This window comes from Poecile atricapillus, chromosome 1, assembly GCF_030490865.1.
Source record: "Poecile atricapillus isolate bPoeAtr1 chromosome 1, bPoeAtr1.hap1, whole genome shotgun sequence".
Classification (NCBI taxonomy): Eukaryota; Metazoa; Chordata; class Aves; order Passeriformes; family Paridae; genus Poecile; species Poecile atricapillus.
In genome coordinates, this window is record NC_081249.1 from 155,038,378 (window position 1) to 155,059,486 (window position 21,109).

General features: G+C 36.0%; 1 protein-coding gene across 3 annotated transcripts in view; it reads left to right on the forward strand.

Annotated features, from left to right (window-relative positions):
* Window positions 1–21,109, forward strand: part of AKAP6 (A-kinase anchoring protein 6) — a 208,238-nt gene that overhangs the window by 141,250 nt on the left and 45,879 nt on the right. The window lies entirely within an intron of this gene.

Sequence of the window (21,109 nt, forward strand, 5' to 3'; positions counted from 1 at the left end):
TCTCTTGTAATCGATGGTGACACCCGTTTTATTGGGAGGCTGTTTTGGAGCGGTGAATGATGGAGCGTGCGTGCGGCACTCCCAGGGAGCACAGCCGTGCTGCTCTGCAGGGACACAGCCCGGGCAGCCACTGCCACCGGGGCTCCTCAGTGATCTGGGCAGCTAGCAAAACACACTGAGCTCTTGCTCTAGTTTCCTTTTATCAATTACAGCTTTAAATGTGAACCTGCTAATTGCACTCCCCGCATTTTCGTGGGTTCTCCTGAAACCACAGATCTCTCTTCTCCGTTGCTGAGCTGACAAGTAATTGCAGCTCAGAGCCAGCTCAGCAAGCCGCCCCTGCCAGGGAACCTGCTGTGGTATCACTATTACCAACAGTAATCATTGCCCCTGAGGAGCCTGTGAATGGGAAGGAGCAATGATGAAACAGGTAATTCAGAAGGGGCAAGCATACATTAAAGCAGCATAACACAATATATAAATGGTCAAATTGTATATAGGATAATGAAATGTATTTTCATGATTAGAGTATTTTCACAGTACTCTGTTTTCAGAGGCAATATACACTTAAGTCAACTCTCAGCTTAATTTTTTTTTCTAATATACTAGGAACTACATATTTTTTTACTAGAATCCCTATTATCTCTCTTTAACTAGATTTTATTTTGCCCTTATAATAGGAACAGTACAGCCATATTTTTTGTAACACTGAATATGAATATACTACTTTCTCTAGACTTCCTAGATTTCATTCATAGATTCTTTTTTTTTTTTTTAAAGAGAACATAGGCCTAAATGATTTCTGCTCTGTAGCCCCAAACTAGGAAATGATTTTGAAAGTCAGCTAGTGTTTGATAAAATGGCAGTAACAGAATGAATTGATGACAGTTTATTCGTCCTCTGATGCTTTAGCTATCAATAAGGAAAAAACTAAAAGGAATATTTTCATGTTTGGGATTCTTACTTCTTGGTACTTCTATAACAGCTCAGTTTGATGCCAAGTGTATCATGTTTATTTCATTTTAATCTACTGCATGTGAGCCTGATCTCATAAGCTCTAAGTACACAGAACTTGCATTGACTTCAGCTGTATTCATATGCTGTTACTGGAGGATCAAACCCAAAGAATTTAAACTCTGCTAATTAGCCCTTTAGTAGGAACTTGAGTAATTCTGTACCTTGAATGCTCAAAAATGAAGCAAATCAGTATTTACGGGAACCGTCGAGATTAGAAGTGCGGATACTAGCAGAAAAGTTAATGATAATTCTTTCCATTTTCCTCTGAAGATTAATTGCAGAACTTAATTGTGTTAGATTAAAACCCTATTTAAATAAGTACAGTATGATTGTTAAAATTGCTAGTATGTTCTGAACAAAATTAACCAAGCATTTGAAAATATCAAATAAAAGAAATATTTTTTTTTCTGATTACAAGCAGTGTATGGTGGTTTTAATACAAACTGCAAAGTAATAAGTCTTTTACTAGTAATTCTTCAGCAACGATTATGATAGATGGGAAAAGATCTGGATGTAGTAGTGCAAAGATTTTGAAAGCATTTACTTGATACAGCTTTTGAACAGGTTGACTGCTGAACTCTTTCATCAAGGGGAAGTGGTCCACTGTATTAAATAACACAAAAATGCATATCAAAAACTAAGGATGTATTTCTAAAAAAGTTGAGGGGGGAAAAAAAAAATCTCCCAGCAGTTTTTGTTTCCCTGCTGGAAGCTCTATCCTTGCTTGGAAGGTGCAGTTAATTTCCTCCTCTGGGTGTGCTGCTGCTCCATTGTGCCTTTCTCTCTGGCTCAGTGTGCTGTGGCCCGGAGTGGATCAAACAAACCGTGGTGAAAGTTTCCCTCATTTGCATCACTTCTAGACAGCCCTGTCGTACTCTTTGCTGACAGGAAATCACTGTCTTTGTCACCTTTTTTCAGTGATCTCCTTTTGGCAGAGATTGGCCATGTGACCAGGATTAATCACAACAACAGTTCTGGCTCAGAACTCAATGACATGTTTTCCTCAGCACTTCAATAATGGTGTAGAAGAGTCAGTAGGAAATGACTACATTAATTTCAGAGTGAAAAGATAATTAACACTTAAGGACTAGTGCTATAACCTATGGAGCTATTATTCAAATTAAAACTAATTTATTGCAAACTTGTGAAAAAAAAAAAAAGAAAAAAAAAAAACGACAAAAAACTGGTTTTTAATGTGACTGTTAAAATAATCTTGCTGGAGTCCCTGAGTTTAAAAAGTAGCACAAACTATATTTAACATGGTAATATAAATACATAAAGACTCCAACATTTGAAACTGGAGGCTAAAGTATGTAAAGTGCTTACTTAGATGATATGAATAGGATACTGGCAAACAAAAGCAGCAGTGTGCTCCTAGAATGCTGTGCTTCAAGGAGTTTCCTTGGCAACAGAAATGCAGTTCCAAAAGTAGACAGAACTTTCCTCAGAAAACATACTATTAATAACAACCTTCCGGAACAACTTGGAACAATTTGACTACTTGGCAATAAAATGCCAAGTGTTCTGCAAATTAATCTAACACATAACAGTTATATGTTTCTCTTGCCCATAATTCTCCTGAACTGGGGGGGCCTGAGTTCTATGCTATTAGAGGATACAAATGTGCAAAGCGGTTCCAAATGCTGCGCAAACAGAGAGACAGCTCAAATAGCAGCAGCCTATAAGGATCAATTAATGTTCTTCGTATCATTTTAACTTGTAAACCAGATTAGTTTAATTGGATTACTTTGTTCCATTTAAAGCAAGTTCCACGTACCCACTGAAGCTGCATTGTAGTTCAGTCTTTATTTCAAGTAGATTTTCCATATAAAGAAAACTTCTTAAAAGATTAACAGCCTGCAGAGTGATATATTTGGACAATATGCTTAAGGGATTGGTTATAAACTAGAAAATGTGAAGATTTTTGCTCCTAAGCTGCATATTCTGCACAGTCCAGGATGCTTTCTGCCTGTCTGGTAACCCATCAGTGCCTGCATGGAGTTGCTAAAACAGTCAGTTTTAGTTAGAAGAAAATGATGGTTGTCAGTTTAGAGGAAGCTCTCAGCACACTTCAGGATTGAGCCTCTTGTAGGGAGTAACTACAAATCTGCTATGTATGCAGTATTTTTTGGCATGTCATCATTTCTGCATGAGCCAAAAGAATAAACTAATTTCAGTTTTGCTTTGCCAATAGGAATCGTTAGAATTCCACTAAAGGCCATAAGTTTACTAGACAGGAAAAGTAGGCTGTGCTGGTACCTTGACTTTTCCTGAATTCTGAGCTCTAAAGGTTAAAAGTAATCAATATCTCATTGTGCAGCCTGATAATAAGTAATAACCATGATGTTAAAATCTAAATGACTGCAGATAGCACTTAGGTGTGTTGACCCATTTGGAAGGGCTTTTTAATTGCAATCAGAATAGTCATTATAGTTTGCTAATCAACTTTTAGGCTACCTTGCAAAAATCACCACCTTTATGAAAAATTACTTTAATCTTATTAGCAAATTATGTCCCAAAATGAAAGCTTTTATTTTATCTGACAAAGTATATGTTAAAAAAAAAAAAAGATAGAAAGATTATTCTGCTAAATAATGTCTATTCTCATTAACAATAGCATGTGTATTCTATTATTTATATAATAGTATGTCTGCACCTGTGTCTTCATACATGGATTGATACATGCCTCAGTGGAAGTTAATTTTTGCTTTTTACACTGTAGTATGTTTTTAGCTGTCATGTGTTGTTAAGCGACCTTGCACAGAACTGGCTTCAGTTACTGTTCCTCATGAAGTTCAGTGATTTTCATGTGCTAGGCTGGATTTTGTTTCCCCCAACAGATTAGGAACCTCTATGACTTTCTCCACTAGTTAGGAAAATCATGTTTTGTATGAGAAGTCTCAAAAATGCATGATATACCAAATAGCAGTTAAAGTCTGCCTGCTATTACAATGTGAACTAAATTATTTCAGGACCTGAAAATAAGCAAAGTTTCCCACTCTTATTACAAGGGGTGATGAAGTTGGTTACATTTTTCTGCACAAGTATTTTCACTTCAATTGCACTGGAGAACAGAGTAAAAATTCCTTTGTGACCCATCCTATAACAACTAGTTAATTCTTCAGTGGTTCATATGTTCATGTCAGGTATTAAATTTAAAAATTAGCAGGGATTAAGTTCCTTGCTAATTCTGGCAAATTTGGCATTTTACAAAGAAGAAAATAAAAATATTGCTGGAAAAATTCTTACTTAAAGCAGAGAAATTTTAAGTTTTAATGTCTTACATAATTACAATAGGAAAATACTGATTACAGTATCTACAGAATTAAAACATCTAGAAATTGAATACAAAAAGAATGTGAAAAATATTTTTACATTTTCTTGGTTGCTTCCACAGTATATTTCAAATGTAAACATGCATTTCTAAAGACAGTGTTGTAATTTCTACAGAGCAGACTCCCCGTATTTCTGCAAGAAGTGGCTTCATGCACTTCCCAAGAGTAAGTGGGTTTGTCCCACTTTTTCCCACCAAGACGTTGACGATGAACTTCACATTGTAGCAATGAAGTATTTACTGAACTCGTAGCAAAAGCCAGCACAGCTTTTTGGAGATTAAAGCAGTGTGTCTAGAATGAAAGAGGCATTCAACTTCAAACAAAAGTAAATGTGTACCACATAGCTGTCATCACCATTCCTTACTACAGCTGCAAAATGTGGACAATTTACAGTCATCACGTCAAGCATCTTAGTCAACTCCACATGCTCCATGGTTGTGCCCTTGCTGCTATAAAATAGCAAGATAAGGTCCTAAGCAGTGGGACCTTAAGGCTGCCTTCCGCTGGTCTCTCCAGTTAACGTATTGAAATAAGGTAAAATGAGGAATGTTAATAACACAATGACAATATGATTTTTGAAGCTGTGTGTGGATATAGTGATGGGTTTTTTTACCAGCTTGGTGTATCTGTCTGTTTTAAAGCAATGAAGATAAAAAAATCACTACCAAAAATTATAGGTGGAAATAACATTATTACTCTACTCCTCAAGTTAGTTCGCAATTTTTAATGAACTTCCCTATTTTTCCACCTCATAGTTCAGGAAAAAATATTATTTTTTTTAAAACTCATAGGAACTACATGGTTTGTCCATAATGTTTTACTTCATAAACATAATACAGGAACTATTATTTTCTTTCCAAATTACTCCTCATCAGTATGCCTCAAAAATAATCAATACTGTTATATTTCTTTCATAAAAATAAAGAAAAAAAATGACCGCAGAATAGCTTTTTGGCAGGTTTTCTATATGAAACCCAAATTCACTAAATCTCCATAAACTTTCAGTGGCAATATAGTCAATGAATTTATGTCTAAATGATAAAAAATAAGTTGCAGTGAAGTGTACCCGTTTATAATCTCCTGAATTTTTATTTATATATGTATTGTATTTTTATTTTTATAAATATATATTATAGACTCTATTTATATATTGAAAATATGTAAAATATCAATATAAATTATTTATGTGTATATATTTGTAACCTTTTTACATACTTAAGGTTGGGTGATATTTTTACTTTGTGCATACACACTTCTACTACATGGTACTAAAAATGGCTACAGCATTTTGTACAAATTTCTCCTTCTAGCAAGGTAAAATAAGCAATCACTGTAATTTAATTCATAATTTTTGCAGTTGTAGCTGCATCAGGTCCAGTGGATCTTGGCAGGCGGCAGCTAACTCCTTGGGCCAGTGTGAAATAACTATGGTTCTTAACTTCTTGTGGGTGCTGTTGTATTTCAGAAAACATGGTTGCTATAGAATCCCAGTGATGGTGAAACTGTAAATGTTAAAGTTGGCTCTATGAAGAGATGCTTCTGGGGGAAAGAGCTGTAGTACCCTTCACATCCTGTTGTTCTGGAACGACAGGTGCTGTTCCAGATGTGAAGGACACATGCCAGCTGTGTCACAAGCTGCAAGGAAAACTACATAGAGGTTGTAGTTTCCCCAGTAGTACACTGGGAAAAGGAGTCATCTGTGAAAACTAGTTTAACTAATACGGGGGCAAAGTAGACCAGCCCCTGTCATGAGGTTTCTCTGAGGGGTAATTCGGAGCAGAAGCTTGTTAAGTACTCTGAAATATTTCAGGAGAACTCTTTTCTCTCTTACCTCTTTCTCCACTGATTGGATAACAAGGCTATGGAGATCAGACACTCTCAGTTTACCACTCATTCTGATATTACAAAAAGAGGGTGTTTTTTGTACCACTGTGTAATGTTTATGCAATATTCCAGTTTGAAACTCATTTGTGATATATCCAGATTTTCACTGACATTGCACTGGAGTTTGATTACCTCTGCTTTACCCATTGATTTTCTCGAAAAAAAGCTACTACAGATACAGAATTTTTCAGGTGGTAACTTTCTAAAGCAGACCATGTATTGAGACGTACATGCTTATTTTTTGGATGGCCTTCATCCAGACACATTCTACTGTGTCTGCTATTTAGGTGGAAGAACAGGAATTCCTAAGATCTCTTAGTTTGTTATCATGTGTTGAAAGATCAAATAAACACCACCAGAGGTGAGAAGTGGACAGTTTTGTGATCCCATTTTGTTACCTAAAAAAATTCATTGCTATTATTTTGGTTTTTCAGCAGAAGTATATAATTCTTTGCCTCTAAGAACTGGTCAGAGGGATACAAATAATGAAAAGAAAATTAAAAGATATAAAAGGTTTTCTTAACCAAAACCAGAATCAAAAAAAAGAGGATATGGTAAGGTGCCAGGAACTAGAGCAACCATGTGTAACTGTAGACATGAAACATTTCTTAATTGTATCTCTTTGCCAGGATCACTTGTGAAATACACAGTTCCCATTCAGAGGGAAGACATTAGGGTAAAACCAATCAAATATATGTCTCCAAACAGTGGGAGAACTATCCAGAGAAGTGCCAGAACACACACATAGATGTAAGTTGAAGGAACCCATGAAGCAGGGCAGATGCAGACTGGCTGAAAATGTTGGCATTTCAGTGCAACATATGTAGTGTAACAGGCAACAGAAAAAGTAGAAATAAAAATGTTCTTGACAAAAAGAGGCAGCCAGCCAGACTGAATATCACAGTTACCTTTGAAATTAAAAATACAGTGTCTGAAACCATTGTGAATTTAATGTTTTAATGAAGTAGATATCTATAATGAGGCTTAAGCAAATCTAAAGATTCTTAGTGTTCTGGATATGCAGAAGGCTGCCAGGCATTCAATTGCTATATTTGCAACTATGCTATTAGATCAATGACTAATTTGATACCAGCTGGATTATAGAGTCAGCTGCAGTGCAACACTGATAAGGAGCAAAATTAGACTGGAAAGATGCAACCAAGCACTGCAGATGGGCAATGAAATCATGATGAAACCAGTGAACAAGTGCAGTCAATCAACAAACAACCCCTGTAATAAGAGATGCCATCTCTTAAAGTTTACTGTAGTTGTTTTAGAAGAATTCTACTCACCCAAGCTCTGGTTTCAATTGAAAGACAATAATCAAAGCAGTACCTGAAAGAAACAGGAAAATCACTGTGATTGCTCACTGGCATTCTAGCCGAATATAACATATCTGAAGAAGATGAGCACTTACATGTAAAATTGAAAATCCTCCAAATCACCCTAGAGAGAAGCAAAAGGGAATTCTGTTAGTCTGGTAAAACTGCTGGAAAATGTAATGTGACAAAGCAAAGACCCTGACTCCACAGAAAGTAATGGATAAAAAGTTTGCTAATGGTCAGGAAAACCTGGTATAAACTGATTCCAGAATACTTGCACAAAGTGCCAAAAACCTGGGATATCTTACAAATTTTTCTCGGAACAACAGCACTCACCATGGTGTCAAAAACAAGTTTTGGAGCAGTGATCTGAAAGAGCAGAACCATTGTTCTGCTGTGTATTTTGTCAGGTATCTGTAGGCTTTTATCCTCATCATTCTAAGTTTCTAGGGGTATTCCAGTGTAATGTGAACCTGACACTCTTCCTGTAGAGAGTAGCTGATGTCAGTCTAAGCATAGGAAACAGAAATGTCAGAGGAGGCAATCCATAAGCAGCCCTTAAATGGAAACCTGGACAGGAATATTAATCTAAATGCAGAAAACATGAAAGAGTGAGTCATTTGTGGGGGACATATATTGATTTTTGAAGGACTTTGCTGCTGGCCATGAGAAACTAGGAGTACCCCATAAAACAGACAGAACAGCTGATGGACAGTTCTGTCTTTCACAGACATGAACAAACACTTTTACAGATTTTTTGCACACTTGGCAAAAGCCTATGGACTTTTGCCATGGTCAGTACAAAGTGATGAACAAAAATGGTTAATGACCAAGAGAAAATATAAGAGTAGGGGAAGAGGGGTGGGCAGTGCAGCAAGACACCAATTGTTTAGTAGTACAATTATTTAAAGGAACTGGGCATTAGGAGAATCTCCTGATGATACAGAGCTCCTGTAGCAGTTCCTCCGTAATTCTTCCTGGTACAATAGCAGAAGTAGTGAATGAGTGTAGGGGTAAGCTGAAATTAAAGTGGGTTCCTTCCAACTGAGACCCTCAGAAAGCTCTTGTTTCTAAAATCAGTGAAACTGGAAATTTCTGTCTTGCCTGGAAGCAACAGCAAAACTTGTTCCCTTCTCATGCACATTGCACTTGTCTTCGAGAAGTAATTTCCCATGAGTTACCAGGTGGGCAATAGCTCACCTTTAAGATATCACCAGCTGCCTTCAGCTCCAGGCAGACCCACATCCCACCTGTTTTTTTTTCTCAGTTCAAGTGCTGAATTTATCTCTACAAATCAATGATCAATACTGAGTACTCCATAAAATCAGATTAACATAGTCAGGAATTAGCATAGATGCAAAGAGGAGAGAATATAGCTATTTAAAGAAGCATGTTTTCATTTAGTTCAGTTGTGCATATATATATATATATATATATATATATATATACACATCTATATATATGTATTTTGTCTAACAGCACAAATGCTAAATAAGTGAGCTTTGCTATTCCTGGCACATTTCAAAGTTACTCAGAGTATTAAATATTGAGCAATAAAATGTGCATTTCATGGAAACATTTCTGTTTGGTTCATATTAAATAAATTCATCTCTTCCTGTTTGAAGTTATATTAAAAGAGATATTGAATATTGTTGTCCAATTGCAACAAGCAACAGCAAGCTTTTCCCCTTTTGGGGGTAAATGGAAGGAGTTTTTTGAATCTCTTCTAGAAGCCAAGCATCCCACAAGCTGTATCTTGACTGAAGAACAGGATATTCTCTCTGTGAACTAACCATTTTCATAGACAATGCTTTTTACTGCCATGGTAGGAAATCTCAGGTTTGATGCTGAGGCATGCTCTAATGGTAGCCAAACTCTTCTGATTTTCCCCTGTATTTTTAAATAGTGAGGAAAAATATTTCCTGTATTTTAACCAAGTGAATTCATGCCAGAAAATTAATCTTGTAGCATTTTCCCCTGTTTCCTTCCCTTCAAGTCAGTCACTGGAAATACACTACTATAATAACTTGCATACCATTCAAAAATGGTTATGTTTATTGGTGCCTGTATGTGTCATGAACAACTCTCCACAGTCCAAACAGGGAGACCCAGAGTGATGGGAGGTCTGATGGTTCAGGCTTTTGGTTTCATTAAAATCAGCATGGACCATTTGGATCATACATGTGATGTTTTTGTGAATTTGATAGAGAGTTCTTGTGGAGGGAGAGGTTTTCTATTTATATTTATGGTTTTATAAGGCTAAAAAGATCACAGAACACACACTTTTTCAGTCACGTGCATTCTGTATTGTGCTCTTGTGCTCTCTAAATTCTTCCCTTCAGGAGTATATGGTCCATTTTCCAGGTTCTTCAGAAGCTGCTGCATCTTTGAGTTCTTTTCGTAGTTATGTCTTTTAGCTCAATTAGTGCTGCAGATTTTAACACCAGCAGATTCTGACTGAGTAAATCTCAACACCAGGCACTTTCACATGTTTTGATCTCTAGTTGTCAGGTCATCCAGCAGTTAAGGATCTTGCTGAAATTATGAAAATAACTCATTTGTCCAGACATTTCTGCAACTTGTCAGTCCTTCTATTTCACATGCCCTTCTTTTGTGAGTCTGAATGTACAGTGTGTACAGTGTACATTGACTGTTGTCCTTGCTTTGTATGATTACATTTGGATCCAAACCTGTGGGCACAGTAGTCTTAGTTCCTACATCCTTCCAAGGAGTGATGGCAGCCACCATGTTTTTGTTCAGCCTGTGTTTCAAGGGAAGCTACTCACAAAAAGTTTTGGGTTTTCATATCCAGAGCCTCTTGTAATCATTCCTGAGGAGTGACTGGTATAGCGTGACAGATGACCTGCCTTGGAACCTTACTGTATAAAATGGTGTGTAAAACCTGAGAACATAGCTACTTCTTTTAACAGAAGACAACATTATTTCATCAAGTTACCACTTGATCCAGACTTAAGTTTTGAAAATCCTCAAATAGGATGAAGAATCACTCCCTTTTACATATTCAACTGCATTATTTCAAATAGCCTTTAGTTGATGGGGTTTATGCACTTCTTTTATGTTTATCTCTTTGTATGATCCTCTAATTGTTAGATTAAAATTGCTAATTGGCTGATTTGGCCAGCAGGTGGCCTACTACACTGTGCTGTCAACATGGGCATTCACATCCTGAGAAGGGTCTGCAGTTAATATTTATTAGGATTTCTGATGTTCAGTGCTGTTATTCCATGAGAGCAAGTGTGGCATTTGTACTCTGAATGTGCTCTTTTTTGTGGCACCAATCAAGTGTAAATGTATTCATACTAGTGGGACTTTTTCAGGCCTATGAAATGTTGGAAAATTAAAAACAAATATAATGTCCCTAAAGACTTTTGTATGGTTTAAATATTTGAAACTTAAGAGCTTTACCAAAGGACAGTTAAATCCTACTTCTTCCATTTTTTCACACTTTATTAAAGAATAAAATCAATGCAATGGCAATTCTTCAAACATCAGTACCAAATGCCAATCACCAATGAGCTGTAAAAATTAACTTTAATAGGGTTAATGTAGTGCTAGTGTAGTAATTTAATGTACAAAAGCTCTATGGCCTGTTCTAAAATATGTATTCATTACTTTCATTTCTTTAGACTTCAGTTCTATAGCAACATATTATACCTCTAACAAAATAGTAAACAAAATGGCCTAAAATAGTTGGCTTAGATGTAGATTTGAAAAAAGGTAACCTAATAGAATTAAGAATGTGGAGTATTCAACAAGGTATACTTTTTTATTTTTAAAATTGTTGCTAATTATAAAATTATTACTAAGATAGGAAATACAGCCACTGAAACCTAGAAGTGGGACCACTTTATTAATGTCACTGAAATGCAGATGTCGTTTGCAAAGGGTCTGTCATTCTCAGTAGAATATATTCCTTAAATTTTTGAAAAACACAGAATAGGCAATGGAATCTTTTTCTTTATCCATCATCCTTCCTGATTTGTTTTCTTACATTTTTCCATCTTTGTTTGGGACTACTAAATTCCCTACACATATTTCCATAACAAACATCTATTAAACAGACAGCAGTTAAAGTTGAAGACATCAATACACATTACAGTAAGCATATATATTTTTTTAATGGCCACAGATCTTTTCAATTTGTATTTGAACAGCCAGGCAGCTATCGTGGCATTCATGGTTACCAGAACAGGCTTTCCACAAAGCAGGACCAGAATCTCTTGAGAGAATGCCAGAAAGACAAAAGTTCATGTCTGCTCTAGTGTTCACTATAGCTGACATACATTCAAAAAATCCTAAATTTGCTTTGTATGATATTACTTCACTACTGGTTTTATGCCCTCGTATTTCCTGCTGCTGCAGTCCTTTGAAACGCTTTTTTTCCCCCCTCTCAGATATATGCATATCTTTTCCCATTTTCAAGACATGTCCTGTTTCATCTTAAGTAGAATTCAGACATTAAAATAGCAATAACTTACAAGTGTCTATATCCACTGACATTGCAAGTGTTACATAGATTTGAATATCGATGCTATAGCCACCAGTTTATCAGTCTGTTTAGAGCATAGAGATTAGCATTTCAGTGAGACAACATAAGTCATCATGAACTTGTGGTGGTTTTTTGCTGAAATCAATTTCTACAGTTTTGTTGCTATATCTTTACAGAACTAATTTTTTTTTTAATTGCCTTAAGACAGATTCTATTAATATGCAGGCGTTATGCTGTGTGCTGATTTCAGAGAAGCTCATTACGAAATGCTAAACACAAAGGAACAGATTCCCTGGTCTGTCAAGATCCCTTCACATTCAACTTTGTAATTTCCAGAGTGAATCTAGACCAGTTGGTAGTGCACAGTAGAAAATACATTGTGAGTGAAACTCTCATTGGTTATTAGGATTTCTGATGTTCTGTGGTGTTGTTCTATGCGAGTAAGTATGGCATTTGTACTCTGAATGTGATCCTTTTCGTTGTCAACTTCACCTGCCACTATGTTCTTTTTCTCCTGCTCCCTATTCTCCTTTCCAGCATGAATAGCATCAGCAAAAAAATCTTAAGTGAACCAAGAGAGTCCAACAAGTATAAGGCAATGCATAAGCATAAATTAAATCCAAGCTCATTGTTTTTCATTTATATCAGGGCCAAGTTATCAAAAAATTGCTTGCTGGCAGCCCTAGATAAAACCAAGCACCTTAGGAATCGCCAAAATGTATGTATTTGAGTGTACTAGCTTCTGCAAGAATAGTTAACCTTCTATATGTTTTGGTTCTATAAATTGTAATCCCAGAAACACCAAAAGAGATATCTCAAGTTCAATGCAAGTCATCTGTTTTCATGTTTGGTTCTGGTAGTAACTTCATGTTTTTACAGATATTCAAGCTATTGGCAAATGTATAAGAAGGTAAAAGCATCTGGAAGTTAAAAGTAAACTAGTTCAACCTAGGAATGAGGCATTTTCTAACAGTGAAATAAACTAGTTGCTTATAATTTTATCAAGGAATTCTGTAAATTTACTATTATTTGTGTCTTTAAGTCAGGGACAGATGCAATAGCAAAAGATCTTCTCCAAGCCAGAAATTTGGGAACTTAATATAGGCAGGGATGATAAGATTAGGGTGCATTTTATAGAAGTAGGGAGGTTAGATTATGACAATTTCTTGAACTTCAGATCTGTGAATCAACCCAAGTTTTGTCAGAGAATATTTTGGCAGAATGCCATTAAAGATGAGAGGAAGCTTTCAGCTTTCATCATGCCAGCAAATAGCAGAGTTCACGTATAGCAGCACCATAAATCCTTGAGAACAGACACCTGAAACGAGGGAAATAGAAAGAAACAGAGAGAAAGTTTCTTTTGTTTCTGTCTCGATAGTTGTTCAGCCACAAAATGAGTTCAGTGTCACTCTCATACTCTTTTAAAGGTAACTATTAGTGTTAGTTCCTAAATATCCTTGAGAATATAAGAATGTGTAGAGCTGAGGTATTTTCTGCAGTGACTAAAAATATACTGTAAGTGCTATAACTAATTTTTTTTTTTCAGTCTAGTGTGAAACAGAGTGTTAAGTTGTTTTGAGCTCAGAAAGCATATTCTCTTAGACAGAATAGTGGAGTGACTATTGGAACACTTGTATTCCCACATGAGAGATGTTCCCTCCCTGGGACGGTAAATGGTGTCCATCTGTACCTCAGTTTCCCATTTTAAATAAAAAATAATATTTCTCTATCTCACATGACTGGTGCGATTCACTGAAGCATAGCAATATTGAGCCTGTAAAAGGCTGCTTTAGGCATCCCCTTGCTGGTGGCCATTTGAAAGAGGCAAAGCGTCTCTCCTGGACACAGCAGCTGTTGGAGATACAGAGACTCACTTTCAGCATGTCCTGTGTTGTTTCCAACATTCCTACACAGACATGAAGTTCATAGTCACATTTCATTCCACCACATCACAGTATAACAGGAGCATATTTCTGTTTGTGGGGGTGTAAAAACACACTTCACATGCTCCTTGGAAGATACAGAGGTCTTAAAGAGCAAGCCCAATGTCTCACGCAGGTAGCCAGAAGCAGGATTTTTTTGTCTTTTTTCTCTTTTCCAATAACATGTGTGATATTTCCTCTCATATTTATTGCTTCAGTTTTGTCTGCCTTAAATTATTTAAAATATTAAAATATTATTACATTCAGAAGCTCTATTTTTACAAATGAACTCAGACTCTAATTTTCTAAGAATCTGGATGTTAAAAAAAAATCATACAATTTATCATATATATTAGATTTTAGAAACAATGGCCACTGTGATATAGTCCTTTAAATATTATTCAGCAAATGTAGTGGTGTTGTTAATGTTCTGGAATTGAAATATATCTTGGAAAAAGTTCTTTCGCGTTCAGAATTGTCTGGTTTTTGCTGAAGAAACAAAGCATTGTCCTGTTTTGATCACCAGTAAGGAAGATGGAAAGCATGTGTGTTAAATACTCGCAGGCCTGTCAAAGTGTTATCAGTCTCAGGTATTCTGAAGAAGTCTAGTCTTTAGTTCTTGCTGTTCAGTCATCTTTATATGCTTGGTTTGTTTCAGAGACTATCAAACTTCCTATTGATAAGGCCAAAAATGATCACTGCTATAGCATTTTCTACCCAAGCTGTCAATAACATAAAAAATGAAATATTTTCTTCTAATTTAAAATACTCCAGTGACACTTGTGAGGTGTACAACTTCTTGCCAACTCTTCTAATTTAAAACATTATCTGTTTGACGAAAACATATGTTAGAAATTTTTAATTCAGTGATAGGAAAGACACTAATGAAATATGCATGTATGAATTTTGTATTGCATAAGTTTCCTCTTTTTGAAATATGATTAAAAGCCAAACATCTGGATTATGTTTAAAAAGCTTGAATTTCCAGTTTTCAGAGATTCAATCTATTTTGACACTGTACACTTAGCCTTAACATTTTCAGCATGCTGTTAACATTACTTGATATTGTAAAAAAATGTTCAGGTTTAAACAAAGTTGGATTTCTATTGCTGAAAATGTTTTCTGAAATAGCTTTTTCTGCAGCATTCACACAGCCATACTTTAGGCTGTGTCAGCAGTTCTGTTATATATTTGCTCTTGAGAATAGTTTGTATTTGATCACAAAAATAACATGAGAATATTTTTTCTTTTGTAGGAAAGTACTGTTTTTTCCTAGAGTAATATTAGAAATGAAATACTGAATTCTTAACAACTTATAAAATTCTTCTAAAATGAGATGGTTCCATTGTAAAAACTGATAATGATAATGCCAAATTTCTCCTTTTGTTTTAATAACATTAATGTGTACTGGAAAAGAGAATCACCATTATTTGCTGTGCCTCTTGAAAGGTTCAGAGTATGGCTCTCTGCAGATGATCATAAGCAGTTAATAAGACCTTTTAACGAGTTTTGCAATAGTTTTGATACCATTGTAATGGTATTGCTGTAAGAGGAATTGCAGTGTGTGCCAGTGTTTTAGATAGTGGAGACCTTTTAGCACTCCTCATGGACCTGCTGCATGTGCCAACTTTGACATAACACAAGGGATATTATAAGGAAAAAAATCAAATAGCACATTGTAAAAACTATAGCTTTCACTTTATTTAATACAGTACAGGATCTACATTTAAAATAAAAATAACATTTTTCTTTATAGCTGTAGGGGTAATTGAGAAATCTGCTGTCAACACTCTTTCCAATCAGCACTTGGATGAGCAGTCAAACAGGTGTAAGTTCTGTGGTATAGGAAAAAGTTCAATTACTTTAAAAATCATGTTGTTACTCTAGACACTAGAGGTAGTGGGAACTAAGATCCACATGTTCTGAAGCTGGAGATTGAGCAAGCTAGATGCAGAGTTTTTCTCTCCTTGAGGTCGCTCACCAGCCTGTGAAGACTGTAGGGCTGTTGTCACAGGCCAAGGATGACTTGCTTTGCTCACAGCTGACAAGGTCCAGTTATTTGCATTGCTAAAGCCACTGTGCCTTAAGTGATGTGTGTACTGATCTTTGTGGAATTACCTGTACCGTGGTGGAGACTGAGTCTTCTGTTGGTTTGAGAAGCTTCAATTTCCATTTGGATGTTTTTCCAGCGGGGAACCTCTTCTCCCATGAAGAAGTGTAGTAAATAGGTAAGAAAATGAGGATCCAGAGATATTCTACCCCCAAACACATCCCAGTAGTGTTGCTGGAAGAGCGAATAATTTATTTGTAGATTTTCAGTCAAGCTTCTCTCATGGAAAGATATTACTGATCACCATTAGCATTCTAGCTGGGTAACAAAGGAATAAGGACTTCAGAAGAGCCAGTCTGTGAAAGATAAATGCACAAGAACATCCATTTCAAAACAGAATGATGCCTGTAACGTACAGCCTGACAATAGTAGGTGCATTTGGAATTAAATCTTTGTGTAGAGGAGTTCCAATTTTATGTTTCATGCATACTGCAACAGCAGGCACAGCTTAGCAGAAGAGGGGATAACAGGTTATAAATGATTTTCTTTGAAAATCTCAAAAAAATCTCCATAATCTTACAATGTTGTATATTATTTTGTAAAAATGTAAATGTAAAAGTGTATCAGTATGAGATTTCAAGAATATCCAGCCAAGGATGGTGCTGCAACTACACCTTTTTGTTTCCAGGCCAAACTTTTTCTCCACCTTCAAATGCATTTTCTTCTCAATAATGAACTAACTGTAGTAATACACCAGTATTTTGGAATCTCCCTTACTCTGTGGGGATTTTTTTCCCTCAAAAAAATATACCTGAGCATTAACCCGACAGTATAGTCGCTATTAATTTCTAAAGAGCACCATTTTTTAAAATTTAATATCAGTTCTCCAGGCAACTACATACATGTAAATTTAGCCAAATTAACGCCTAATATGTTAAGCGTGTCTGTTGGTTGCATCTGTATTTGTCTGTATCAGAAGTCACACCTTTGGTGCAAGGTATGAAAACAAACTCAAAACCAACAGCATCGTTGCAAGCAGCGCAAGACCAATGTCAGAAATTCCTTCAGAAATCAGTCAAAGATCCCAGTAAAAACACATGGTTTGCAAGATTGATAAATATGAAGCGTACCAACTCTGTGGCCTTACCTGAGCTGCACTATATCCTGTGCAGGGGCACCATGTTCTAACATCATCTGCCAGGGTTTGCCTTGGTTTGTAGGTGGGTGGCCATCTCAGATCTAGAGGGCTCTTACGCACCTTGTACTGGATTACCCTCGCCATATGAATTGAAACAACTGTATTTTGGCTGTGTGTTCTATGAATTTAATTATGATTAAAAACTGGTTAATAGCATAGTAAATAACTGGTATTGCTACAAAATTGCATTCTGAAGGTAATGGGATTGAATTTCAACGCAAGTTGAAACTCAATTACAATTTTCATATATCTAGCGAATAAACCAGTTCTTGGCTGCTATATTAAGGTGGATGTCTTCCTGCTTAACTGAACACTGTGCAAGACAGGCCAAATGCATAATAAGGCCAAATGCATAATAAAGCCAAATCAAGGCTTAATATACCCATTCAAATTTTTATTTGTATAAAGTAGTAAGCTTGCAGAACAAACTCAGGGATGTGGTTTTAAAAAATTTAAATAATAAAAATTTGAACAAAATTCCACTATATTTAGAGTAACAAAGCTTAAAAAAAAGGAAAGAAAAACCCAAAACAACCAAGCCTTTAAAACTTCTTACTGAATTACTGCCATCAGCCAGTAGATCTATGGGGCTTGTTCGGCTAAAAGCCACAACAGACTTTGTAATGCAATGATGTAATCTTGGCTTTGTGTCATTTATATTCAACCTAAAAAAACAATTTTCCTGAATAGACAGGCTGACAACAATATTGTTCAGTGTTGGTTTTTATTTGGATTGTTTCCAAATGATTCATATGCCTCCACAGCAACACCCCATGCCTGCTCGAGTTTTTACTCTGAATTCTGAAGTTTCCCCTTTTTCCTCGCGTTTTATTTTGCTTTTAAAGTCCCAGTTATGTTTGTGAAACTAACCAGCTCGGCCACAAAATTAGGATGTATCTTGCAGAGTGCATTCATTTTACTTTTTGCATATTTTTCCCGAGGTCATGTCAAGGTTAGTTTGAATTCCATCCTACATTAAGACTTCTTTCACAGCTATTTAGCTCTGCAGCCTGCGCCCCGCTGGGGTCTGCCCCTTGGGCACGTCAAAGCTTCAGACCTGACAAATCACACACAGATGAAGCTGTACAGTTTTTTAAACAGTTTCATCACTAACGTGGGGTTTTTTTTGGGGTTGGGTTTTTTTTTTCCTTTACACTACAATTCTCCCATCCCCCACTCCCCCACTGGAGTTTATTCTCTGAATTGCAATATCCTGAAGACTGATTTCCATATGGAAAATTCCCTTGCTCAGTTGTAAAATAGAAATGGCGTTGTATTGTACATGCCACTCACAGATCCCCAGAAACTGAAAGCATTGCAGATCCTCTTTAATAACAAACGATAGCTCCTCATCTAATATCTCCAATCATATTGTTAATAACTATTTGCACGGAAGAGACTAAAACTATAAAAGCTGGTAAATACTCAAAAATTGTCATCCATACTGTGAACCTGTTAGTTATCCAGGAGAGCTGTTAGTTGTTCACAGGAATAAACTTCTGCCATCCTTGGGATTACTCAGATGAGTAAATGTTCATCGGTGTCAAGCAATGACGTTGTGCTTCAGCAGCAATCCTAAGGGGACTTGGGAAATTTTAAGTGGGTGTATGTGTGTGTAGATATATATAATTAGCTTCACAACTATCTGCAGGGCTTTCACCACCTACATTCGTGCACAGACAGACAGACCTACACACTCCCCATGTATATGTTGGTGCATAAAAAATGGTTTGAAATGTATAATGCAGTTTGCAGGTTAAAATACGATTCCTAAAATTCTTAACTGTAGACTGCTATCTGTTTTTTAGCATTTTGTGAAACTAATGGTGCAACACCATTTCCTGTTTAATTGATGAAGTTAAAATGCCTGGCTGCTAATGAGTGTATTAGCAAACAATATACCCTTAACAAGCTTAAGCAGCTCAGGATTTTAAAAAGCAGCTTACTGTCCTCCTCATTTTTATAAGACAAAATGTACTGCCTTCCACAAATTGCTTGATCGACTGATGAAGTACCATAATTATAGTTGTATTGCAGTTTTGACAAAGCCACAATAACAGATTGTAGTTTAGTCCCCACTCTAGGCACACAACTCTTTGCATTACAAAACCCAGTTTTACTGGTCTAATTCTTTGAGAGAACAAAAGGCACCTGGAGATGTTAACTATATACTAAAAGAAAACTTGGAATCTAGGAAATAATAATATTGAAGCATGACTTTTCTTCTCACAGTTAGTTCATTGGGAATGGTATCTAATGAAGAGTTGTCTAAAGGCTTGCTTGTTTGGAACTAATTAAAGACAGATATCCTAAATAGAAAAAGGATCATGGGAATTACATTAGGTGTCTGGAGACTTGTTATTCTTTTGGTACTCTGAGTAGATTGTGGAAGTTGTTAGGGATTCAAGAAATAAGGCAAGCTAATAAAAAGTTCTATTTTTCTGGTTATTGGCCAACTATTGTATTTTTGTTTGCAATAAGATTTGTGCCAACAGGCTAGGGGCTTGAATAAAACATTTAAACATTTGTGCATTAACACATTATGGTGAAAAGAGAGTCTTGTGCTTTCACTCGGTGCATTTCAGCCTTCAATTAATGTGAAAGCACTACAATGCCTATGCAACTTCTCTTGCCTAGTGGTGCACCATTTATCATTGCAGTTTTACATTGACCTTGACACCCACTTCATTAGAATAAAGATTGTCTACCATTTAGGTTACATTGTTCCTCTGCACAGAGACCCCATGCAAATTTCTGTTCAGATAGAAGAGCTGTGAGCCTGTCAGAGGTCATCTGCATTAAATGATTGCAGCTATTTTCCAACTGCTTCTTTTCATTCTACTCAATTCAGGCTAGGAGGATCAATCAAGCCCTCTGCCTGAAACAGTGGGACTGCTGGGAATATAACTGTTTTTGGTAGTAGTGGATATGCCCTAAACAGTATTAAATATTTAATATAAATTCATTAAAGGGCACACAAAGTCTTCAAAAAGATATTACATATATAGTAAAATTTAAAGTGTTTGGATCACTTTTCTTAGGAAAAAAAAAGAGGCAGAACAATGAATACCAACTGCATAATTTTTTAATGTAGGCAAAATTCAGTTCATGAAGTTGCTTAATATTTCTTTCAATGTGTTTATTTCTCAAGCTGCCACAGAAGGAAATGCATAGCAGACATGTAATCTGCATTTGCTAGTTTCTGACACAAAAAACCCTAAGGTGTCTGTAGGGGTTTAAGACAAAAGTGCTAAGATTTGTTTTGTTTTGTAGGCATGCACCCATATGCACATGCACTCTCACACAAATACATATTGTGCTGTTGTGCTTATTTGTAAGGGGAAAAGGCAAATGGAAATAAGTTAGCACCCTCCTTCCTGAGTTTTCCGAGTGATATAATTGGAATTAAATTATTAATGGGAGATACTTAAAAAAGATTGTTTTATGATCTTCTATTACAGAATTTGCAATTCATTTTAATATTTGTAGTTTGATTTATATCAAAGATAATGCAATCTATGTCCAATTAACAATACATAGCCAATGTAATATGATTTCAGGATCATGCAAATGGAATAAACTAGAGGAGGAAAAACTGATTCTTAACCTCAGATGTAATTTGCTCTGTGAGTTCTGGCAATTTTAAATGACATTGCACTTTTTAATTTTTCCAAAGGCTCAGCAGCAAATTTATCCCAATCAAGAAAGCCTATTATTAATTTACAAGGACAATTGTAGGAGTCTTTATAATTTCTCTGTGCAATTATTTGCCGTAAATTGCTAATACAGAAATACATGAAGTTTGCAAGAAACAAGAACTGCTTTTCATCTAGACAGATCACACTGCCCAGGTCTTGAATGTTGTCCAGAG